The 17,776-nt window shown below is 46.3% G+C and overlaps 1 protein-coding gene and 2 non-coding genes across 4 annotated transcripts in view; 1 reads left to right on the top strand and 2 right to left on the bottom strand.

The window, feature by feature from the left end:
• Osbp2 (oxysterol binding protein 2) overlaps nt 1–17,776 on the bottom strand; it is a 179,790-nt gene that overhangs the window by 84,177 nt on the left and 77,837 nt on the right. The window lies entirely within an intron of this gene.
• Nucleotides 6,482–6,588, bottom strand: LOC116071566. Its single transcript, XR_004110976.1, has one exon. It is a non-coding gene; the product is annotated as a U6 spliceosomal RNA (small nuclear RNA).
• Nucleotides 7,499–7,627, top strand: LOC116071794. The gene has a single exon (XR_004111158.1). It is a non-coding gene; the product is annotated as a small nucleolar RNA SNORA17 (small nucleolar RNA).

Here is a 17,776-nt window from a genome sequence, read left to right as displayed (position 1 = left end):
CCTCTCAATTAAACCTCTTACACGTGGAACTGTTTGGGCCTAGTGTGGTACTTCCTGACGCGACTGCCATTCCAACACATCAATCATTAAGGTAGACTGCAATATATCAAAGATTCAGATTGTAATCTTATTCAAAAATAATATTTTAAAAGCAGAGAAGGGTCTGGAGAGATGGTTCAGCAGTTAAGAGCACTGGATATTCTTCCAGAGGTCTTGAGTTCAATTCCCAGCAACCACATGGTAGCTCACAACCATCTGTAATGGGATTTGATGCCCTCTTCTATTGTATCTGAAGACAGCGACAGTGTATAATCAATAAGTCTTAAAAAAAGAAAAAAATAATAAAATAAATTTTAAAAAATAAATAAAATAAAAATTTAAAAAATAGTGGGGAAATTAAATAATTTTAAATGCTTGATTAGTAATTTTAAATATTAGACCAAAGGAAAACTACACCAAATGGAATTTCCTCCCCTTTCAAGGCTGAATATATTCCTCTAGAGCAGTGGTTCTCAACTTTCCTAATGCTTCAAACTTTTAACACAGTTCCCTCATTTTTTGACCCCCAACCATAAATTTATTTTCCTTGCTACTCCATAACTGTAACTTTGCTACTGTTATACTTGTGATGTAAATATTTTGAGAGCTATAGGTTTGCCAAGGTGGTCACGATGCACAGGCTGGGAACCGCTGCTCTATGTGGCTGCGTGGCCAAGGGTTTCTATCACCTGAGGGTGGCTGTGAGTCCTTCTAGCCTTTAGTTTTCAGGTCACATAGTGAACAGAGCAGAGCAGAGAACATGGAGTCAGGCAGATCTGTTTGTGACAAGCCATAAAACACAGCGACACGAAGAGCAAAGCAGGCTTGCCCTGTGGCTTGTTGGTGGGAAACTCATGTACACTCTACCCAGCCTTTGGAATTCTGGTGCAGAAGCCACCCCAGGCCTCCGTCCTCAGACTGTTAACTCCTACCCACCACACAAGACAACAAACTGAAAACCACAAGACAACAAAGTGAAAACCACACAACCACCAATCAACTTGCAGCTTCATAAAACACTTTGCCAGCCAGTGGTAATTGGCTAAAGAACATTTCACATTCTGCTCAACAAGTCTCTATTTGTTGGACTCTGCACTGGGGCAAGCTGGCTGGGAATGATTCATGCCTAGAAGCAACGGCTAATGAAGCCCCAGAGAGGATTCAGCATAAAGCATTAATGCTGACTTGTGTATGGACATCTGAGTAATCTGTAGGCAGCTTCGACAGCAAGGCTACATACAAACTCAGTTCCTTCCACAGACAGTACTGCAGCTGGCAAGTCCAGCATTGCTTGCTTCCCCACCAGCTGCTTCCCCACCAGCTGCTTCCCCACCAGCTGCTTCCCCACCAGCTGCTTCCCCACCAGCTGCTTTCTCACCAGCTGCTTCTCCATTGACTGCTGGTCCACCAGCTTCTCCACTGACTGCTGGCCCACCACCTGCTTCTCTGTGAGCTGCTTCTTATGAAAAACTGGCTGAAACTTGCATGTGGCTCCTAAATATTCAGCTTTATAATGTTTTCATAAATGCTTACCAATTTTTAAGCAACATCATTTGGAATTTGCTTCTGTATGTTGGTGATATTCATGGATTTACCCATTGATGTGTGGTCAGAAAGGAGGGCAAATGTGCTCTGAAATGCACTCTGAGGGCATTTACTAAAGGCTCCCTCCTCACACCACCACTGGGGGAGTTCCATGTCCTAGCTAAGGCTCCCAGCCATTCTATAGCATATTGCTCCTTACCCACACATAATTAAGGTCCACTGTGTTTCTCAAGACTGCGATCCTGACGCCATAGACACCAGATGGAGCATGACCTGGCCCCAGTCGTTGAGTGCTTGCCCCTGAAGACAAGTAGCATATAAAGTTGGGACCCCTGGCCTGCATGTGAGATTCCTCGAGAAACAGACACTTAAAAGCTTATCATGGGGCTGGAGAGATGGCTCAGCGGTTAAGAGTGCTCTTCTGAAGGTCGTGAGTTCAAATCCCAGCAACCACATGATGGCTCACAACCATCCATGATGAGATCTGACCCCTTTTTCTGGGGTGTCTGAAGACAGCTACAGTGTACTTACACATAATAAAAAAAAATCTTTTTTTTTTTTAAAGCTTATCATGAAGAGAGTTGCCAGGAATCTCAGAGCAATAACAATTTAAAGTTTGGAAATGAGCAGGCAAAAGTGTGGCTCTCCCTCCTGAAGCCCTAAAGTTAAAACAGCTTATCAAGGGGCTGGAGAGATGGCCCAGCAGTTAAGAGCACTGGCTGTTCTTCCAGCACCTATGTGGTGGCTCAAAATCATTTGAAATTCCAGTACCAGGGAATTCAATGCCATTTGGCCTCTATGGCTACCAGGCATACCTATACAAATAAAAGTGAACAATTAGAAAATAAAGGCTTAGCTGCCTTCGGGTGGCCCTTCACCATATTTGCCACACTCAGCAAATTTCTACACCTCAGGAAAGTTTCTTTCAACTTAGGAAGTACAACCATGCATGCTTGCCTCTCTCTCTCCTCTCTCTCTCTCTCTCTCTCTCTCTCTCTCTCTCTCTCTTTCTCTCTCTCTCTCTCTTTTAAAGATATAATTGGCTGCGCCTCTTCTTCTTCTTCTTCTTCTTTTATTTTTCCGAGACAGGGTCTCTCCGTGTAGCTCTGGCTGTCCTGGAACTCACTCTGTAGACCAGGCTGGACTTGAACTCAGAAATCCTCCTGCCTCTGCCTCCCAAGTGCTGGGGTTAAAGGTGTGTGCCACCACCTCCCGGCTGGCTGCACCTCTCTAAGGCTGACCTCTGAATTTAGTTTACACTGCTACTGAAGAGCTGTCGGAAAGCTCCAGGCCCACTTTATGGCAGCAAGCAAACACACACACACACACACACAGGCACATAGATACACACATGCATGGATATATACTATAACATAGATACACATATTTCAAATTCCATCCCACAAAGTCTGCTGGAATTCTTGAGACCAATGTGGAACTTTGACTTCTTGCCTGTCTCCCTCAAAACCACCTTGAAGCATGTTCGTATGATTTGACAAACATTTAAATCTTTGTACAACACACGAACTATAGCTCCAACTTGTCAAACTTCCCCTGGCTTTTCTCTGGCTTTCAAATGAAGGTCAGCAGTCATATATATTGTGTACAGCTGCCTGGCCAAACAAAGCCCTTCATGCACCTGGACATTCCTGTCAGTGAGGAAACTCGAGAAGACACAAGAGTAAGCATTTGTGCATCCTACCCCCTACAGTCCTAGGTACGCACATCTAATTGTCACTAGCCACTGGTCTTTTTTTTTCTTTTCTTACAGTCCTTCACTTTGTTGCATGGACACAGAGTCCCTTGCTTTCCTCATATACTGGCCAACAGTGCACAAGAAAGTGGCACACACAGTTTCCAGTGTGTGGGATTCATGTCCCCCATCCCCCACAGCACAGCACAAAACCGAGCTGCTATCTAAGTGAGAACCGTTCATTCTGGTACAGAAGCCAAGACTGCGAGGCTATTTTGTAGAAAGCATCCACTCTGTCCTTGGCTCTCTGGACACAATGTAAACCACTGGCTCTGACATCTGTAAAGACTATATCCAAGTCCCTCTCGGCTAAGCCACCTCCCTCCCTAGGGCTCTACGGTGGAGTCAGCAGGATTGGCAAATGCTTGTTTGATGTTGACCCGTCCAGCTGTACTGGGCTGGTCCAGGGCTCTTGGATCTTTGGTTTCCATGAGCTCTGCAAGCTGTCTTTTCTTTCTGGGCTGAATGGGCAGGGCTGATGCTCAGGAGAGCAGGAACTCACTTGTTTTAGCAACTGGCACCTGGAATGGGTGGAAAAGGTGCCGCTCTGGCAAGGAGGAGGCTGCCTGGACCACCCACCTTTCCTGATTCTGAGTATACACAGGATGTGGCTCTCCTTGAATGGCTCTCCTTCTCCTGTCAGGGTGTAGATTTTCCCAGAGCCTCTCTCTGCCCTGGGTCTGTTTCCAAGATGAGCCAGTGATCCCTCTGGGATCTCCCTTTGCTTCTTGAGTCCAGCAGTTATTCCCAAGAGGACGCCAACATCAGCAGCTCTCACCACTCGGCATTGGAGGCAAACAGTCCCCACTCATCCTTCCACAGAGACTCGGCCAACATGCTAGTTGGGGCACACTGCACACAGACTAATGCCCAGCAATTTTTTGCCCATTTGTCATAACTCATGTAGATTAGTTCCAAAGCTATTAAAAAATAAATGATCTTCCCTTGGCGAAGCTCTGAAGCCAACACAACTTATTAATTAACACAGTTGCTGACTCTCGAGACTCATCACGCTGGAGCTGCTGTGATAATCTGATTTCCCATATAATTGCCACAGCTCTGCAAGTCTGAGCCACAGCAAAATCATCAGACAGAATACACAAAAGGCCTTCTTGGCTGGCTTGCCCCAATGAAAGGAGAGTTATGCCATCCACTTGCCACCAGAGCCCCCTAGTGGTTGGGCTGAGAATGGTTCTCTCAGAGGAAAAGCTTTCATGAGAAGGGATTCTTTGCACCCAACGCTTGAGCAGCAATGCCAGGGGGATAACATGACACTGAGGAAACAGTAGATAGGAGGCAGGCGCCAGGTTCAGTGTGGTGGCAGTTACTCAGGAAGGTGGAAGCATGGGGGAAATTGCTCCCGTTCAGGAATCTGAGGCCAACCTGTACTACAAAAACAATAACATTTTTCCTTTACTTTTATGAGCATGTGTTTCTGTGTACCAAGTGAATACAGTGCCTGCAGAGGCTAGAATAGGGTATTGGATCCCCTAGGACAGTCGTAGCTGGTAGTGAGCTGCCATGCAGGTGCTGGGAATTGAACCGGGGTCTTCTGGAAAAGCAGCAAGTGCTCTTAACCACAGAGCCATCTTCCTGCAAAAATAAAAGTGTAAAGAGATGCTGCCACTCTCTCCATGCCCCTTTTCTGCCCAGCATGAAGGGACACTTCACTGCTAACCAAACTGTCCCACCAATGACAGCATCACTGTAGTTGGTTCTGGACACTGTAGGCCAGGCATAGTGCTGACAGTTTACACATTTTTTTTTTTTTTTTGCAACAATCCAGTTCTTCAAATAAAGGAACTGAGACTGGTGAGCATGAGGAGGGTTCACATGGCAACAGAGTGACATAGCTAAGAGCTTTGGAAACACACTTAGGCCCTGAGACCACAGAACTACTAGGAGCAAACTAGACAAAGGACTTGCTTCTATTCCGAGGCTGCTCCTCTCCAGTGTCATGACCCACTGACACCGCCATCTGCCACCCGCCATTCGCCACCCGCCATCCATCATCAGGACCCTCAGCCACCACTGTCCTGCTTAGCTCTAAACAACAAAGCCGAGACTGTAACTGTCCCTTTCTGGGAGGGCCGTTGTGATATATGGATCTTCTAGCTGCTGGCTCTTCTAGCACCATGATGAAACATCACTGCTGCATCACCATCTTGACACATCACCATTGCACCCCACCCTTCTGTGCTCCTGGCTCCCTGGTTACTCTCTAACTCTGCAGAGCAGAGCCATGCTGGCTCCTCTCCAACACTGGCCTCAACCCACCTCTTCCAGGGTAGGGTCACACTCCACTTCCCTGACCTCAGCTGATGCTGAGGTATCAATCCTGGCGCACCCTTCCTTAGCACAAGGCGTGAGAAGCATGATTCGAGGCTCCCTGTGGCTTGTGTGCACGGTTGGAGGGAGGTCTGTGGAAGCTGCCAGTAGGATCCGTTTTCCTTTGACTCTCAGCTCTCCTCATCTTAGCACAGAATGATGTGCAGTAAATATTAATTATATATATTAACTGATTCCTGACATGTAACTTGGTAGTGGAATGCTTGCCTGTTGTAAGGTGGTTTGAATGAGAATGTCCCCCATAGACTAAGGTTTTTGAACTTTTTTTTTTTTTTTTTTTTTTGTGCTATCTGAATGTATTTCTTAAAAATGGCATGAGGCTTTTACAATCATTGCAAAAGAGGAATGAAAAATCTGGCAGCTCAGTAATCAAGGTATATCTGAGGTCATCTAAAAAACACTAGGTCTAAAACAGCAGCCATCTCCTCTGGACTGGTGCAGCACCCCACCCCCCACCCCCCTCCCCCCCCCTCCCCGGCTCCGAGCACGCTCAGGCCGCATGGGCCCAGCTGGAGTCCCGGGAGGGGGTTGCAGGTGCGCCAGCCAGGAGGGTAGAGGCTCGAATCTCGAATCCTCAATGCTAAATGCAAACTGCTACACACTGTCTCACACACACATTCTCTCTGCTCAAGGTCCCGCCCATCCTAGGTAAAACGCCCACTATGCTAATCTTTTGGGCAAGTAGAGACATGTCTCTTGCTAATTCCTAGGAGTGGTTCAGCTGAAGTACTTGACTGAGAATGAGGATTTTACTTGACTTTGCCCTGGGATAAGTCTCCCATTCTGTGAGCTTCAATAAAAATGGAACGCTTCACGAATTTGCGTGTCATCCTTGCGCAGGGGCCATGCTAATCTTCTCTGTATCATTCCAATTTTAGTATATGTGCTGCTGAAGCGAGCATGATTTTTGAACTTTTGATCCTCAGTTGGTGGTACTGTTTGGGGATGGATGTGCTGCTGCCTTGCTTCAGGAAGTAATCACTGGGGATGGGTTTTGAGAGTTCATAGCCCCAGCCAACTTCCAATATGCTGTCTGCATCATGCCCGCAGTTGATATGATCTCATAGCTTTCCACTCCCATCATTTGCTATGATGGATTCTTGTCACTCTAGAACCATAAGCCAAGGTTAACTTTCTCTTCTACAACTTACGATTGGTCATGAGGGTTTTTTGTTTGTTTGTTTGGTTGGTTGGTTTGTTGGCTGATTGGTTGGTTTTGAGTTTTTTTGGTTTATTGTGTTTTTTTTCTTCTTCAAGACAGGGTTTTTCTGTTTGGCACTGAATATCCTGGAACTCACTCTGTAGACCAGGTTGGTCTCAAACTCAGAGATCTGTCTGTCTCTGCCTCCCAAGTGCTGGGATTAAAGGCGTGTGCTTCGACTGTCTGGCTTGGTCCTGGTGTTTTATCACAGTAACAGAAGACTAACTGACACACTCAGCATGTGCAAAGGCCCTAAGTTCTATCCTTAGGACTACCACCACCAAAAAAAAAAAAAAAAGTAAGTTGTATTATATAAACGTAGACTGACTTCATATATATGAAACTCTATAATATTTAGCAGGAAAGCAAGTTTTCCCGATTGGGAACAAACAGGCAGCACTGAAATGAGTGAGACACTGACTGCTCACCTCACAGGGCTCCAGAGTATTAATGCACAGTCAAAGTTCAAAGCCAAACAGGACCTCAGAACGCTGCTCAGTCAAACAGGTGGACTCTAGATGCACAGGAAAGAGCGGTGCCAATGCATGGGAAACTGAAGAACAGTGTGAGCTGGTAGCTATCCTACCAGCCGTTAGTAGGTACCACACACTCCTGCCCCTAGAGACATTGCAGGTGTGGCTGTTGTGTCCCCCATGCCTCAGTAGGTGGCAGAGAGGAGAGGCTATGTCTCTGCTCAGTGTCTGACCTGTGAACATCTGAATGCTCGGTTGCCTAATATTCCCTTTAAAGAAGCAAGCCTGAGACGACCACCAACCAGTCCAGCGCCACAGGGCACTGGACAGGGAGCTAGCCTGAGCTAGTCCAGTTCCGTGCAGGCCTGGACAGGCTGGGAGCAAGTTGGAGACAAGAGGAACCCTGACTGGGGCCATACAAGGAAGGATGGAACAACGAGAGGGGTTGAGGGAAGAAGAGGGGTACAACACACGAACACCATGATGACCATGATGACAACTTGAACCTCTGCCCAGGATCGTGGGACCAGAGTAGGAGTGAATCGGAGACAGATGACCCTCACATGGGCCACTCAGCCTGTCCAGGGTGAGGAACAACCCTATGAAGACCATCAGACTGACACCATGGGGCCTGGACATGGAGCTAGCCTGAGATGACCAGCAGTTCAGTGGCCCACAGACCTGGGCGGGGATTAGGGGGAAGACCATGCCCAAGATGACCCCTGTCCGGTGCCATAAAGCACAAGCTAGGCATAGCACTCCTGGGACTGCTCCTGAGATGATCCCGGACACTCAGAGACCCCGGGTACCACAAAGAGGAGCAAGTAAGTGTTGGGGAAATGGAAGAGAAACAAAAACAGAAGGATGTGGGCACAGTAAAGAGGCAGAACTGCAGGCTCAAGGGTAGTGAGTGAGGAACAGTCTGACGTGAGTAGCCAATGGTGCCACCTGGTGGAATCCTGCCCTACATTGACACACGGGGCCCTGTCTGGGTCCCTGGCCCTGTAGCAGCAGGGGTCTGTTACCACCAACAGCCAGGACAATGTCCCTGGTCTGGGTTGCTGCCTGGAGACAAGTTAGTGTCTGAGGACTGAGCAGAACTGGCCCCACCCCTCACCAGCATATCACAGGAGAGCTGGCCCTGGGGGTGTGAGAACAGGAGAGCTGCTCCTGCCCCTGTTCCTTGCCAGCTGCAGTGCTCCTAAGAGGGACCCTGCACCTCGCCTGGGCAGCACAGTAGAGCAGACACTAGTGATGGGTGGCGGAACCTCTGGGAATGAGTGTTCTGCAAATGGAGCTCCCTATGGCACAGCCCTTTGGAGATTCCCACCCACCTAGAAGGACCTGTGGGGGTGTTACTGCAGGCCCCTGGGCTGATCCTAGGAAGTACACGACTTTCAAGCCCTTCTAGCATTGTTCACTGTACTTATTCTTATGGTAATTCTTAGTTTTGCTTTCTCAGTTGTGATTGAGGGTGAGCTTACAGGGAACCAAAACCTCTTGGATAGACGAGTCTTTGATAATTTTTCTAAAGTTTCTCCAGGGAAATTAAGCCTCTTTGCAATCTGCCACAAAAACCGGTTCCTCTGGCTGCTCCTGGCTGCCTATGCAGTCATTTTTGAGGAAGCAGGAGGAACTCACTAAGGTTAAGGATTCTTGCTTCCTTAACTGTTCTAAAAAAGAGATAACTATATTCCAAGAACTCAGCGATGGTTTCTTAAAAGATGACATTAAGAACTTATAGAACATATAAGGAAGAAATAAAAGTCAGACTTTCCTCCAGTGCCAGAAAATCAACACAGGAATCTAAATCTCCCATTCCCCTTGGAGATAAAGTACAAATAGAAAGTGCCAGGAGAATTGGAACTTGGTACCAACAGTTAATAGTTAGGAATTTGTCTTAGTCAGGATTTTACTGCTGTGAACAGATACCATAACTAAGGCAAGTCTTATAAGGACAACATTTAATTGGGACTGGCTTACAGGTCCAGAGGTTCAGTCCATTAACATCAAGGTGGGAGCATGGCAGCATCCAAGTAGACATGGGGCTAGAGGAGCTGAGAGTTCCACCTCTTGTTCTGAAGGCAGTTAGCAGAAGACTGGCTTCCAGGAAGCTAGGCAAGGGTAATAAAGCCCACGGCCCACGGCCACAGTGACACACCTACTCCAATAAGCCACACTTTCTAATGATGCCACTCCCTGGGCCAAGCACATACAAATCCTCACAGAATTAATCATTACCATTCCGAGAATGCGTAAGTAGGATTACAATGGCTGTTCACATAAAAGTGATACATAGGCCATGAAGTTAGACCTACACCTGAAAAATATTATTCTATGTAGGATATCATACTCTCTACTGACTATAAAAATATAAAAACATCATACTATTAAAGACTAACCATAGAGCTTGAGTACCTTTCATTTCCATAGCCACATGTCTGCTGCTGGCCTGGGCATGGTATGAGTAGGATGTGCCTAGCTAAATATAATCAATTGGCTTGCAATATAACATTCATGCTTAGATATGAAATAAAGGTTAACTGATGCTTAGATATGGGGCAAAGGTCAATTAATGATGACATGGGATTTGGGAAGAGGAAAAGAAACCAAGTGAGTAAATGTTAATGATTCTTGGAAAATGATTAAAGGGCAATTAACTGAAACTGCTTGTGCTTGAGTGCTCTGGAACTTGTATAAAGATGGCGCAAACTACTCGGAGCCATCTGTTTGAAAGACAACTCTTCATTTTTGCCAGCTCCACACATCCACTAGAGCTGGATTGTGGCAGGCAGGGGCAGAGGGGAGCGAGTCCCACGGGAGTGAGTGTGGGAGAGTTGGTTCCACTTATCTACCATGCAGTGAGGAAAGATCCCCCCACCACCACCTATGGCAGGCAGGAATGCTGGCCCAAGGTCATTAGAGCAGGAGAGCTGGCCTTGTCCCTCACCTGCTGCAGCACTTGCAGAGCAGGCCCTGCACCTCACCTGGACAGCACAGTAGTGCTGGCCCTTGTGGTGGGGGCAGGGCTGAGCTGGCCCAAGGGTGTGAGTATCAGAGAGCTGGCCCTGCCACTTGTCTGCTGTGTGGTGACATGGGTGAGGGAGGATGGCCTCCTCCCCTCCCTTGTCCCTTGCCACCAAGGCAGGCAGAAGGGCTTGCCCCCAGGGTCATGAGAGCGGGAGAACTGGCCATGTTCCTTGCCAGCTTGGGAGAGTGGATCTTGCACCTTGCCTGAGCAGCAGGGTATTGCTAACCCTGATTGTGGGGATGGCAGCATCAAGGTCATGAGAGCGGGAGCTGGCTCAGCCCCTCTCCTGCTGCAGCACTCAGGAGAGTGAGCCCTGCACCTTGCCTGTGCGGCACAGGAGATATGACATGCCACAAACGAGCCTGCCCCCAAGGGCATGAGATTAGGAGAGCTGACTCTGCCCCTTGCTAGTGGTGGCATTGGATGGGCCAGTCAGGACAGGGCAGGAGAGCTCGTCCTGATGACGTGGTGTGAGTGTGGGAAAGCTGTCAGGCTGACCAGGTCAGAAGCTTCTGAGGCTCAGATCGAGGGTTTTGAATTGGCCCACCCTGACACCTACCCCATCTATGAATTGTTGGAGTACTTAAAGGGGCTAGTCCCACAGGTCCAAAGCTACAGGATCTCCATAACCCAGGGCAACAACAGGATATCCAAGAGGAGCCTCTGAAAGGATCCAGTACTGATAGTGTAGCAGAATCCAGAGGCTTAGAACCAGTCCAACAACTCATTGCAATAAACGTTTGCAGGCAAAGAAGTGTGGACAAAAGGGTACACTGTGGGACACACTGTGACACACTACAGCTTTCTCTGTTGTGGGAGAGGTTGGAGGGCAGGAACAAGGGGAGGGGAGATGAGTGAGATTGGGGAGCATGATGTCAAACTCATAAAGAACCAATTAAAAATAAATAATAAAAAATAATAAAAAATCCACCACACTGGTGATTAAAGTGTGGAGTATGGACACAGGAACTGATGCAGAGATCAATGGAGACGAGAGTATTAGAGACAGAAGAGAGGCTGCTGGGAAAACCGGATACACCCACACATCATAAAAACCAGGTCTCATAACTGCTAAATTTGTCAGCTGTGGATACCGAATATATTAAAAGATATTCGTTGGATGGTCCCTTCGTTCTCAAGAGATTTGGATGTCACTTTTTCACGAAGTGAACTGTAGAGGGATTCTAATCGAGCAACGTGGATACTCAGGCTGTAATATAAACACACCCTTGGCACACACCTTTAATCCCAAACAATGGAGACAAAGTTAGTTTGTAGAAGGAAGCACCCATGTTTGAGTGATGTCTAATTGAGTAGTAGACAAAGTGACAAATCAGAGAAAGATTTGATAGAATAAGATCTGCCCAACTTTTACAAGGAGAGGAAAGGCAGCTTTTAAAGGGGCAATGCAGAGGGAGAGGAAGCAGTATTACTTTGATGGTTGTACAGAGACGGATTGAAGCGAACAAGCTAGACATGAGAATGAGCCAAAAAATTAGAACAGACTGCTTGAGTTAATTTGAGGCCAAGCAGAGCAATTCAGAAGAGGCTGTAAGGGAGAAGCCAGATTGAATCAGTCAGCTTGGAGAGGAGTTTGAGCCAGAACAGCTGAGTTGAACTAGCCAGCCAGAGCTCAGAAAGAAGTAGAAAAAAGAGTGAGCATTCAGCAGTAAGCTTCAGAGGCTAAAAACAGTCTAGGATAAGATTGTATGGAGGCTAGAAGCTTCCAGGACTAGGCCTAGGTTAGCAGGCTGAGACAGTAAGCCTCAAAGACAATTTCAACAGGAGAATAAAAATTACATTTACAGTGAACTGCCAGATATATTGCAATGTGGCTTTAGAAGTGCCATTTTGGCACTAAGAACAAAAGCCTAAAAATTTCACCTATAGTGTCTTGCATTTTGTATTTTCAGTTGTGGGTCTGAACCTAGCACCTCACACTAGGAAAGCACTCCACCACACAGTCTTGATAAGTGTCCTGCCTCAGCCTCCCAGGTAGCTGACCTGCACCACCGGCTCCAGTACCTACATGATGATGATAACACACTTGTGACTTGCATGGAGCTGTGTGGATTCTGGCTCAGCATCTCTGTTCTGATGCTTGTCAGGAAATTCATTCTACAAACACTCATGTACTGAGGGCAACTTCCAGGTAACATGGTCTCAAGCGACTCCAATGACAATTCAGACCAGGGCTCTGGATCATGCCTGCCTGGTTGGTTTGCCCAACTAGGCACTTGGCCTAGGACACATTTGGACTGTAAGAATTGAGCAAACAGGGACACCTCATAAAGATACCGAGGAGGCAGGAATGTCCATTAAGCCTAAAGACAGAGAGCTTCAGAAGAGTTTACTTATCAAACATCCATGCCCAGGAGATGCCCTAATTGCAGGGAGTAATGCCCAACAGGTATCGCCTCCTCTCCTGGAGGACAAAAGTCAATGGAAACAAAGAACAATGGGAAAGACAACCAACCCACATTCTAAGTTGTACAACTCTGTTCTGAGAAGGTATAGAGTATGAGCTTTTGTCCGTTGGGGTTGCCTTTGCCATATGCAGGATGACCCCAGTATACTGGATTATTAAAAAACCTCTTGCTAATTGCATCAATCTCTGTCTCTGTGTCTTCGTGAGTGGGACATTCACCCCGATTCTAACAGGACCAATGAATACCATGTTGAGTAAAAGCAAATTTCACATTTAAAAGTGTGTGGGTTTTCTATTTCTAACCAACCTTCACAGGTTGTATTTCTTTTTCATTATTATTTTAGTTCATTTTTAAAATTAGAAAAGTAATGAGTTTGACTATGACATTTCACATGTATATGCTAATGTCAATGTGTACTGTTTGTCCTTTTCCTCCCCCATGGCCTTTCTTTGTATCCCCTACTCTTTTATGGTCCCCTCATTCCAAACAGTGCCCTGTTGTGTAATGGTTCCCTCACAGAAATCTTCCATCTCTGAGGGAAGCTTGTTACAATACAGAACATAAAAGGAGGATAATAGAAAAGGATATTTTAAGATAGGATGTTTACAGGGAGGTGAAACAACAGGATGTTCTAAGTGTAAGAAAAGGTCCAACCTGCACAGACACTCCTTAAGCTCAGGAAATAAACAACTCAGTAGCTTCAGGAAGTCTCTGAAACCACCTAGACTCACTAACCCCATTCCCAAGCATAAGTAAGCAGAAAGGCCTGCTGAGAGTCACTCTCAAACCAGCAAGCTTCCAGGAAGAGATTAAGAGCCAATATGCCTAGAAGAGGCTTAGATTGCTGAGCCTCGTGGTAAGGACACCCTCCAACTTGCTGAGTTGCCTGCAGGCTGTACAGTCAGCTCCAAGTTTCCAGCTTGGTGTGCTGTCACACTTGCTGGGATGGACTTTGGTGGTGCAGCTGGTTTTGAGTCACTTCTGCTCTTGAAAGTAACCCCTCACCCATGTTCCTGTATGTCCCAATAAAACTCACTGGTTTACCAAGACAGACTTCTATGGTATCTATATTTTGGTCTGTTAGTTCCCTGCCTGGAGGGCTCACTTCTCCCAAGGAATAGTGTCCTACAACTCACATAGTTCACACACACACATACACACAATATCCATGATGTACACAGAGCTATATATCCACATATACACATACATATATTTAAATCTGGATCCATATATAGACTCCTTCTGAGTCAGCTTACTTTGTACAACATGATTTCCAGATCAATCCATTTTCCTTCAAATGATATAATTTTGTTTTTCTTCATACCTCGATAACACTCCCTTATGTGTATGTATCATATTTTTCTTTATCTATTTGTGACTTGATAGACATCTAACTAGTTCCGTTTTCTCATTGTTCTGAATGGAGCAGTAAGAAGCATGATATGCAAGTGTCTTTGTGGGAGGAGCTCTGGGTCTCGGGTTTACCCCTGGGTGGAGAACAGCTGGGTCATAGGGTAGCTCTGTCTGCAGCTTCCTGAGGAACCAGCACACGGATCTCCATGGTGGCTGCACCAGCTCACACTTGCACCAGTGGTGCATCTGGCTTTTTCTTTCCCCAGGTCCTCACCAGCATCCATTGTCTTTTGTTTCTGTGTTGACAGGTGTTCCAGCTGGGAGCACACAATCTTAAACCGGTTTTAATTTGCATTTCCCCTGAGGGTGATTACTTTTTCAAGAATTTACTGGCCGTATGCTTTCTGCTTTTAATTTTTAAAAATGATTATGATTATTTGTGTGTGTGTGTGTGTGTGTGTGTGTGTGTGTGTGTGAAGGTGTGTGTTTTATTTTACCAGGGAGTGCACACACAGACATGGGGAGCAGAAGATCACTTTGTGGAGTTGATCTTTTCCTTCCATTTGAAGATGGCTGTGCCACTTGTGTGGCCCTGAGCCCTCCTGCTCCCATCCCCCACCCTTGTCCTCTTCTGAGAACTGTCTGGCTAAGCTCACATCTAGTGATGGAGTGGTTTGTTTGGGGCACTTACTTTTTCAGTTCTTCACTCCTTTTAGATGTTAGCCCCTGTCCCATGTGTAGTTGGCAAAGGTCCCCTGCTCCCCACCTTATGCTATGGCTGTGTCTTCACCCTGGTGAGCCTTCTCTTTGCTTTGAAGGTCCTGCAATCCATTTGTCAATGACTGGGATTCTTTCTGGTTCGGCTGGGGTCCCTTTTAGCCCACATATGTCGGGAAGTGTTCTCTGCTTTCTTCTAGCAGTTTCAGAGTTTCAGGCATTATCTATTTGCTCCATTTGGAGGTCTGGGGTGAGAGGCAGGAATCTGGTTTCATTGACCCACAGCTGGATCTCTTCCCAGCAAGGTTTGTGTATTCAGAGCATTAGTAAGGAGTTGCAGTTTTATGAGTTTGTTTCTGAATCCTCCACACATTTCTATTAATCCGCATGTCTGTTTTTATTCCAGTACCACATGGTCACTGCTACTGTGGCTCTGTGGTACAATTTGAGGTCAGACTGTTGCTATTCCCCCTTCCCCACCTCGCCTGCTCTTTTGTTTAGAATTTGCTTTGAAATTTAAAGGACTCGGGAGGGAGGATCTGCCCTGTTAGCTGCCCAGGTATGCTGAAGCAGCTTTGGCTGTTTGAGGTCTTCTAGCTTTCTGTGAATTTTAAGATTCTTTTTTTTTTTCTAGTTCTGTGAAAAATGTCATTGGAATTTTAATGGAAATTAAATTGAATCTATAGTTTGCCTCTGATGAATAGCCATTTGTGCAATATTAATTCTGCCCACTAACCAACATGGAACAGCCTTCTATGTACCAGTGCCTTCTTTAATTTTCTCAATGTTTTAAAGTTTTCAGTGAAGTGGTCTTTCACGCCAACTCCCACACCTTATTTAAGTCTATTACTGGGAATTTTTAAAAAGCCATTGTGAATGGGATCTTTCCCTTGAATTCTTTCTCAGCAAATTCACTTTTTTAAAAGTTATCTATTTTTACATTTTATGTGTCTTGTCTTCATATATATCTGTAAACCACATGCACTCAGTGCCCACAGAAGCCAGAAGAGGGTGTTGGAGCCTGTGAAACTGACATTATAATGACTGTGAGCTACCTGTGAGTGCTGGGAATTGAACCTGGGTCCTATAGAAGAACAGCCAGCACTCTTAACTCTATAATTTTTTAAAACCCTATTTCTTTTTCTTTTATTTTTTTCTTTTTTGAGATGCACAGGACACAGTCTTTTCTGTATCACCAAGGGCATGGAACATGGCTTCCCACCAAGCCTGGCTTCAGATGGTCCTGGCCCTTTCCTGCCTCCTCTGGAGCCATCAGGTGTCTCTGTCTCCTTCAAGTGTAGCTTGTGTGCCTCTACAGAAGGTTAGGTCACAGGGAGGGGGCACAGACTTCAGAGTGGGGGTTCTCAGAGCCCTTTATCCTCACACAAATCAACTGCTTTCTGAGTTTGGGGGCTGTCAGGCCCTGGGGATTTGTGGGGAGATGGAGGGGTGTGCGGTTTTGGTTGGATTCTCTGAGGTCTCAGAGGAAAACCAGCTGGACGGTCCTTCTCCAAGGAGTTCGAATTTCTCCTAGGTGTCATGATTTTGTGTCCTCGGGAATGAGCAGCCTGTTTGGAAGGAGCACCACCTCACTTGTCTCAATTGTCTTTCTTTCTTCTTTTCTTCCTTCCTTCCTTCCTTCCTTCCTTCCTTTCTTTTTTTTTTTTGATTTATTTATTTTATGTATATGAGTACACTATAGCTGTGTAGTTGTGAGCCTTCATGTGGTTGTTAGGAATTGAATTTTTAGGACCTCTGCTTGATCCAGTAGGCCCCACTTGTTCAGTCCCTGCTCACTCCAGCCCAAAGATGTATGTATTATAAGTACACTGTAGCTGTCTTCAGACGAACCAGAAGAGGGCGTCAAATCTCATTACAGATGGTTGTGAGCCACCATGTGGTTGCTGGGATTTGAACTCAGGACCTTCGGAAGAGAAGTCAGTACTCTTACCCGCTGAGCCATCTCGCCAGCCCCTCACTTGTCTTTCTCATGGGTTCTTTTCTGACTCTGGTCTGTTCTTGCTGCTGTTTGGCAGCCTCCATGCTGGTAAGTTCAGATGCTTCATGCTTTCCTCTTGAGTACTTGAAAGAAGAGCAAGGACAAGCCTCCAGGAGCTATATGGAGTTCAGATAAACAGGCAACGCGCCTGGGGGTGGGGCTGGGGGTGAGGGCTATGCCAGTACCTGAGGAAACTTTCAAGAGAAATCTCCATCATAAAGTGCCCACGCCATCAGACCATAAGCTCTTACCCTCCTGACTCTGAGTGGGGGTAGGTGCTGGTTAGGGGTTCATGGCAGGGGCTGGAGGGAGTCTCCTTCTGAGAAGGGGCTCTTGGAGTGCCAAAGGTTTCAGCCAAGTCTTTCTCAGGTATACAAACTTGAGTAGAAGTCTTCTCAAATCCCAGTTGAGAGTCCTAGAGAAATACAATGGGAATACTTGTGGCCATCTAGGGAGTCCAGGCTCGTTCCCTTTGAGGGAAAAGGAGCTGACCCTCTGGGAAAGACCTGAAGCATAAAAAAGTAAGAACTTTATCTCCTTGGGATGGGAGGGCTCAAATCCTTTTTTTTTTTCTCGAGACAGGTTTCTCTGTGTAGTCCTGGCTGTCCTGGAACTCACTCTGTAGATAGACCAGGCTGGCCTCGAACTCAGAAATCAGCCTGCCTCTGCCTCCCAAATGCTGGGATTAAAGGCGTGTGCCACCACCGCCCAGCTCAAATTCTATTTTTAATGATGGTTCTTAAATGCTTTAACCTCCCTTGTAGCCTATCACCCACCAGAGATAGTGGAAAAGAAAGGATACAGGCAACGTGGACCTGTTTAGAAAGGTTCCCTGAAACAACTCTTGTCCACTAAGGTCAGTGTAGACTCGAGACCCACAAGTGTTG

This window comes from Mastomys coucha, unplaced genomic scaffold (genome assembly GCF_008632895.1).
Source record: "Mastomys coucha isolate ucsf_1 unplaced genomic scaffold, UCSF_Mcou_1 pScaffold22, whole genome shotgun sequence".
Lineage (NCBI taxonomy): Eukaryota > Metazoa > Chordata > Mammalia > Rodentia > Muridae > Mastomys > Mastomys coucha.
The sequence above is the reverse complement of the archived record's forward strand: the minus strand, read 5'-3'. Positions and strand labels throughout refer to the sequence as shown.